The sequence below is a fragment of the Lepidochelys olivacea genome (assembly GCF_965140295.1).
Source record: "Lepidochelys olivacea isolate rLepOli2 genome assembly, chromosome: 2".
Classification (NCBI taxonomy): Eukaryota; Metazoa; Chordata; order Testudines; family Cheloniidae; genus Lepidochelys; species Lepidochelys olivacea.
Window position 1 is genome coordinate 118,085,066 of NC_140412.1, and position 8,253 is coordinate 118,093,318.

Genomic DNA, 8,253 nt, shown 5'->3' on the forward strand with positions numbered 1-8,253 from the left:
TCTGTGGGCTTGTGCAGATGCTGCTGAAACCAGCTCCACAGCGTCTTCACTTCTATTTTTAGTGAGTATAGCTAGCCTGGCTACACAAGCTATCATTCACACCCCCAGCTGCAATGTGGATGTACCCTTGGTTTCCATCTGAGAGCCATGCAGAGCCAACACTGCTAACAGGAGTAAAGAGTAGTAAACTTACACTTGTTGTTACTCTGTTCTATGTAGATTCTTGTACCAGTCACTCATTACTGTAGTATGGAGCATCTGCCAGCAGCTTATTAAGTGACATGACTAACATTTCTCATTTTGGTTTGCTCTCTCTCTCTCTCTCTCTCATCCTCTCCCCAGCATGAGAATTGTGTGTGCAGGGCAGTGTTTTGTTTTGTTTTGTATTTTTACATGGGCATGCAGCTATGTGGTTAGATTAGAGATGACAACAACAAAAAAGTGCATCTTGTACTTGGAGCACGTTTGTGATGTGACTAAAATGAGCAGAGATAACTATATATTCAAGGAACTGAGATGTTAAGAAGGTGCCATTTTGAATTAGTGTCTTCAGACACGTCCTTTTTTTGCTGGTATCTTGCCCCTTCAACCTTGTGAATAAAGGAAGAGGCTGGCAGGGAAACTGAGACTTACTGTTGCTCAGTGCAGAGACTATACCAAATGCATAAATTTAAGTTGTGCTCACCGGTTGTCAGCTCTGCTTGCTCACAGTGCAAAGATTCACAAGCTCAAGGCCAGAATGAAATTTTGACCTTTGAGTTATGCAGGCTTTCAAGATCTCCTAGAGCTGAAAGTAACAGCTTACAGCTAATGGTGCAAATAGAAAAAAACATTCTCCTGATCTGAATTTTGTATCCCAGTGGAGAGATTTTGCTGGCCTCTCTGGAGCACTCTTACCAACTGGAAGGAGTCATTACAATATTTGTCAGATCTTCCACTGTGGCTGCATTGCCCCTTGCAACACTCAGTGGTTTGACTTGCTGTGTATGTTGGTGGTAGTGATGTGGTGTGAAATTATTCTGGTAAGCAATTTTTAATTAGCTAAGAAAACAGCCTCTGGCTTACAATGCACTCTGTGGGCTTCATTATGTCAGGAGTCGGTTTCTTCTGCAACGACTTCATCACCATGTGCTCATGAGCTAGAGCAACTGTTTGCAATCCACTGTGTTTAAACTGGTATTGGAATCAAAACCACCGTGGATCAATGCCTGTGTTAAAACCCATTCACCCTACCAGGTGGACTATATTTTTTTGCCAACACTGCAGCAATGATGTGCAACTTTGGATCAATGTGAATCAGCAGTGCTTAGACTGTAAGAAATGACTGCTTCCCACAGCAGTGACAGATGAACTAAGGCATATTGTTTTGTGTTTCTTTGTAGTCTGCTGCTTCTCCAGGTGAAATCAATGGGAGTCTGGCTCCATTTTAGTTAGTTGAACTTTCTGTATGTTCAGGGGGAAATGGCTGCCTCCATGGAGTAAATTCAGCACCACTCACTGCCTAATAAATACATATACAAGCATACAGGTATCTCTTTAATAATACTTACTGAGACATTCTGACAGAAATGGAGCAGAGTCAATAGTACCCTAGTAGTTTTCTGTTGTGAGGAATGTCAATTCTGTTCTGGATCAAATTTTCTTTATAGCTGACTTGGAGAAAGAGGGGCAGGTGGTGGGAAAAATCAGGGTTGTGTCCAAATAATGTAACTAGCTCGGGTAAAGTAGCAGTGAAGCTGCTCAAGTAATTACCTAGCATTTTGGACGGGTTTGTACAGTCCACACTGAATTCTGTGTTGCCACAGCTTCACTATGACTGGTACCTGAGAGCTAGCTACATTAAAGCTAGCTCAGGGATGTCTGCACGAGCTGCGCTCACGCACCATGATTGCAGAGGAGACATACCCTAAGTATAATCACATTAAATTCTATCCAGTCAGTCACACAGTTACTGGAGGGGACCCTTGCAAGGTTTGGGTTTGGTTTGGATAAGCATCCACAAGGAAGGAAAACTGTCTAAAATGGCTGTTTTGTCTGTGGAAATGAGTTACGTTCTTGATGCTGATAGTTCCATTCTTCAAGTGGTCATGCAGCTGCTCAAGGAGGTCATGAGGTGACCCTGTGTTAATTATGGCCAATCTGGGCTTTCAACCTAAACCACCAATTTTAAAAATTGAGGATCTAAAGGTAGACACCTAAATCAATACTTTATATATAAAGCCTGATTCTCAGGGGTGGAATTACAGGTGCTCAGAACTATGGAAGAACAGGCTACTTAGGTATCTAAATTCATATTTAGGTATCTAAGGCCTGGTCTACACTGGAGTGGGGAGTGGCGAGCTAAGTCGGTCTAAGTTACGCAACTTCAGCTACGAAAATAGCGCAGCTGAAGTCAATGTACTTAGAGCTGCTTACTGCGGTCTCTTCATTGCGGTAGATGGACTGCTGATGCTCCCCATCGACTCCGCCTACACTTCTCACTCCAGTGGAGTACCGGAGTTGACAGGAGAGCGCTCAGCAGTCAATTTATCGTGTCTTCACTAGACGTGATAAATCGAGCCCCGCTGGATCGATCGCTCTGGAGGTAAGTGTAGACATGCCCTAACTTTGGACATCCAAAGCTGAAACTTTTAGCCTAGGTGTCTTGTAATACGTCTGAGTAAAAAAAACCAAAACCAAAATAAATGCTTGTGGAGGAGTTTTCCCTTAAATTTATTAAAGCTATGTTAATAACTGATTTTTCAGTTTGTTTACAGTATTGAATTTTTTTATTATTTTTTTTAAAGGTTAGTTTTGGTCAACCTGGAACAATTTTAAAAAATGTTCAGCGAAACAAAAAGTTAAAAAAAAAAGTTGGGTTTTTTTTATATGTTTAAAAATTTTCTATAAAATTGAGGTGAATTTCAAAAAGTCATTTTTAATAAAAAAAAAACTGAAATATTTTGTTTTGAAAACTTCAGAATGAAACATTTCATTTTTTGTTTCGGGGTTGGTTTTTTACCAAAATAGTTTGACGACATCAACACAAATTGTTTCAGTCAACTCGAATCTGCATTTTTCACAGAAAACGAGTTTCCATAAAAAATGTTTGGCTAGCTCTACTTCTGAACACAATAAAATATTTTTTCTTACTAGATTTTACAACTTGTGGCATGAGACAAGCTTTTTAAAAACATCTAACATACGATTCCCTTGTGTGGAAGATGCTCTTTAAAGGTCCTCTTTCAATGTCTTTCTAAAATCCTTTATAAGGAAATCAACTGCCATGTCTACACTGTGGCGATTATAGTGGCACAGTGCTGCTATGTGCCATAGCTATGCTGGCATAACCCTGTAGTGTAGATGTAGTTTACAGTGAGGGAAGGATGTTCCATTGCTGTTGGAACTCCACCTCCGCAAGTGACAGTCGTGAGATCAATGGAAACAGTCCTCTGTCAGTCTAGTTTCATCTAGACTGGGGATTAGGTTGGCATAGCTACGGTGCTGAGGGATCTGCATTTTTCACACCCCTGAGCATTGTAGCTAAATTTTAAAAGTAAAGCAGGCCTAATATTAACTGGCCAGGATTGTTCCTTGGGATCAAGTATAATTGTCATGGAACAGCCCACCAACTATATCAAATAGTACAGTACTGCAGGAGTAACTTTAGAACTATAACACAATACTTTATGTTTCTTCATTGCCTTCCATCCAAGGATCTCAGTGCTTTACAAAGGTAGGTGAGTTATTACCAATCATTTTACGGTTGAGAAAACTGAGGCAGTGAGGTGGTGATGGTGTGAGGCTGGTATGCTGTTGCAAAAGCGCCCCCTTTGGCCAAGTGAAGTGTTACACCAGCATTTGCTCTGGCCAGGCAATCAGTCAGTTTGCCTTGCCTGAGTCCCGCTGGGGTATGTGAGTTTTCTCCTTATTCTTGGCAGAGTCAGCTGGTCCTGGTGTCCGGGGGGCCTGGAAACCCCCTCAGTTCTTAAGTCCCTCTGGGGTTGGTAGGGGAACCCAGGCCCACCCGCTCCATTGGGTTCCATTTCAGGGCCCTTAACCCAGCCAGGCAGAATTGGGGCTCAACAGTTCCCACTGTGCCCTGAGCTCCTTCCTATCTCCTCTGGTTTCTGTAGGCTTTTCAGCCTGATGGTCCAGATGTCCCTTCTCAGCATACTGTCTCTGAGCGGCTTCTCAGCAGCTTGCTGGCAGGAGTTCCCTTCTTCAGCCTGCTTGCTCCTCTGGCATCCGCCCTGTCCCTCTGCTTCCCAGCTCTTTTAATCTTCCCAGCTGCTGTGAGTCTGCCAATCAGCCTTGGCTGGTAGTACCTGCATTAGCCCCTTAGTTGCTGGGACAGGATGGAATATATACACCCCATGATACATGGCCAAGGTGGTCACAAAGCCAGGAATAGAACACCCACGTTCCCAATTCCTTGCTCTAACTATTGGACACTGCTGCCTCAGTATCTACTGTACATGTAATTGAGCACATTGGAAATGTTTGGTGCTATGTCTACCAATGGATCACGACTGCACTGTGGGAACAATCTTGTGTTCCGCAGATCAAAGCTGTGTACATCAAGAGAAGGTAACCGGGAGTCTAAAAGGAGTCAAGTCATTGCAGAGCCTGTCTTTAGTCAAACAGCACCTAATTGTGGTGTCCCTCTCCTTTTCTCACCTCCTTAAATAAACAGTGGAAGATAAACTCCAGCAATGCCTCCTTGATCTTTAGACACTGGGAAGTCTCCCAAGCCCCTCATTCTTAAATCCTAGATTACAAACCCCAGTGACAAGCAGTTTGGATTGGGATCAATATTGGCGGTCTGTTCAGACTGCTTTTTCTTCCCCTTTGGCATTTCTACTGTTAAAGTGGATGGTGTGTAGCTGGATGGGCTGCAATGTACAGTAACATTAAATATAAATTAAGGTTGTTACTAGAATATACAATAGCGTTAGATATAAATATTTAAGGTTGTTACTAGTGTTTAAAAAAAAACAATCCTGAAGAAAAGCTATTTCTAGATCAACCGCCAGGTGGTACTATGAGTTTAAATTCTGAATGGTAGTTGTACAGTGTATCTTGCTATAATACAGAGTTATTGACCTGAATGTAAATCTTACCTAGCACAACACATTTAATTAAAAAAAAAGAAGGTCTGTGTCTCCAGTCTGGCTCAGGGTATAGTGTCTCACCTTTCTGCAAAGCCTAGGGCAAGCAAGCAAAGGTTATTTAAAGTTTGATTTTGAGAACCTACATGAAAAAAGACAAGGGGGAAGCCAAGCCCTGATGCCTCTGCGTATTGTGGAGTGTTGAGACCACTTGGCAGGTTTTCCTAATTTACCTTGCATTTGCCTCACAATTTCCAAGGTGGAGCTTTTGAGTACAAGCACTAACTGTCACTGGCGATGCAGTGCAAAGCTGGAAACCTCCTTGGAAATCTCACATCCTGATTACTAATGGGAACTTAAATGGCGATAGTGGATCCACCCCCCGCCTCCCGCAACTCCCCAAACGATCAGTGTGCATGAAGACAGTTGATGAAGAACAATACCAGTGTAAAATCCACTTTCTCACAACGCACATCCCTAAGCACCCCCCTGTATCAGTGTTCTTTCAGAAGCACCCAATGCATGGACAGAGGTACGTAGGCAGATGTCCATGATAGTTATGGGTCTGATACGTCCAAGGAGCATGTAGAAGAAGAGTGAGCTTCCAAAATGCAAAGGGAAGGAATGCAAACTATGGCTCTGATCCTGAAAGGAGCTGAGCACATACTGCAAATTGCTGAACCACCCTGATTCCTATTAACTTCGGTGGGAGCCGACTGCATTTGTCAACTCACAAGATCACACCCTGTATTTGGAAGTCACTGATCTGTGGTCTCTGCGTGCATGAGGTGTGTCACGCACTGGTGTTAATAAGATCGACCAGTGAATGTGTAGAGAGGAGAACAGACTAAAGAATGCTCCCTCACTGCTGTGTTAATTTTCTGATGTTGAGGGAAGGCTGGAAATAAAACCTGGACACGACTGAACACATGAGTCCAGGTAGCCACATTCATGGCTGCTGTAGACAGCGCTGCCAGTGGGTCTCTTTGAAATAAACAGGCTCTCTCCTCATTTGTTTCTCACTGTCAATATGATGATTCCAACTAGATTTCCTTCTGTTTGTGTTTGCTGCTTGTCCATGCTGACAAAACACGTGTAGTTTGTAGCTCCCTTGTTTCAGCTGGCTGCTATTCCATTTTAATGCGGGCACTTCATCGGAGGTCATTTAGTCAGTATGTTGCTGAGCCATTTACAAATATGAGCTGATGAATATTTCATCGCCGTTCACCAGGAATTCTGTTGAAGCGTAGCTTCATGGCAATGAGTCAGTAAGTGATGCGTTCAACCTGAAGCTGTTTCCTTCCTGCTTCTCTCATCAGATGTACTAATTAGGGACTCTGGGAGAAATCTTTTTTTAATGTAGGAAAACCTTTTATTTTCAGGTTTCAGAGTAGCAGCCGTGTTAGTCTGTATTCGCAAAAAGAAAAGGAGGACTTGTGGCATTTTAGAGACTAACCAATTTATTTGAGCATAAGCTTTCCTGAGCTACAGCTCACTTCATCGGATGCATCCAGCACTCATCCACTGAATGCATCCGATGAAGTGAGCTGTACCTCAGGAAAGCTTATGCTCAAATAAATTGGTTAGTCTCTAAGGTGCCACAAGTCCTCCTTTTCTTTTATTTTCACTTTCTCCCAGGTTTGAGTCTAGCTATATATCCCTTGAGTATGCACCACTCAAGGGAAGAGTCTCTTTAAATTGGCTGGATAAAACGAACAGACATTCTGCTTTCTAAGGTCTAGTCTCAGTTCTGATTTTGTTCTTACATTTCTGTGCACATTGGCGAGAGATAATGCTGGACTCTAAAACTAAGCCCTGGTCTACACTACAAAATGACTTCAGTATGACTACACTGCCCAAGGGTGTGAATAATTCACACCCCTGAGTGACACAGTTATACCAGCCTAAGCCCTGGTGTTGACAGTGCTATGTTGGCAGGAGAGCTTCTCCTGCCGATGTAGCTAGCGCCTCTTGTGGAGGTGGAGTTATTAAACCGAGGGGTGAGCTCTCTCCCATTGGCTCAGAGCGTCTTCACCAGATGCGCTACAGCAGTGCAGCTGCATTGGTGCAGCTGTGCCAATGTAAATTTCTAGGGTAGACCTGCCCTATGTCTCTCTCCACTGCCGAAAAGGTGTGTTTTTCTTATCAAGATAGCTAATGGAAGTTACTTATCTTGCTGTAAAATCCTAGTGGAGATACTGTGCAGGCAGTTTTTATCCTGATGTAGCTAGGCGAGGTCAGTGGGGTGGTGGAGTGAGTCTGCTTGAGTTTGAACAGAGCCTACAATAGTTCTGGGGAGTGTGAACTGCCCTGTTCATCTCAAAGGGTGTAAACTTGGATGCCCAGTGATGATGATTTAAATGCCAATACTGTTGATCAAATGGAAGAAAGGAGAGGGTGGGTGATATTATCAAGGGCTACGCTATCTACTCTGAGGGACGTCTCATTTTGACATTACCGGTGGGTTGGCTTGTCTACACTTCCAATGCGACAGCAGCACAGTCCACAGTGCTGCAGCTGCATTGCTGGAGCGCTTCGGCGTAGACGCCACCTCTGCGGACAGAAGGGGTTCTCCCATTGGCACAGGTAATCCACCTCCTTGAGAGGCAGTACCTAGGTCAATGGAAGAATTTTTCGGTTGACTTCGAGCTGTCTACACCTGGGGTTACCTATCTTGCCCAGTGGTGGGGATTTTTCACACCCCTTTTTAGTGTAGCCCAGGACTTGTATTTCTCCAGTCAAAAAGGAGCCAAGCCAAAGGAATCCAGTAGGATAGTCTAGGGCTGGTCTACACTGAAAAGTTATGTTGGCATAGCTATGTCTCTCGTGGGTTTGAATCTGGGAGACATAGTTAAGTTGAGCTAACCCCCAGTGAGGACAGTTCTAGGTCAACAGAAGAATTCTTCCATCGACCTAGCTACTGCCTCTCGGGGAAGTAGAATAGCTACAGTGATGGGAGAACACCTCCTGTCACTGTAGTAAGTGTCTACTCTGAAGCCATACAGCTGCTGTGGTGCCGCTTTAGTGTTTTAGGTGTAGACATAGTCCGAGCCCTACCAACAGGGATGTGCTGAGCAGGAGCCAAGCCTATGGAGCACAGCACAAAGGATCACACTTTGAACATTTGTATAATCTGTGGCAATCAAGTATGGACTTTCGAGTT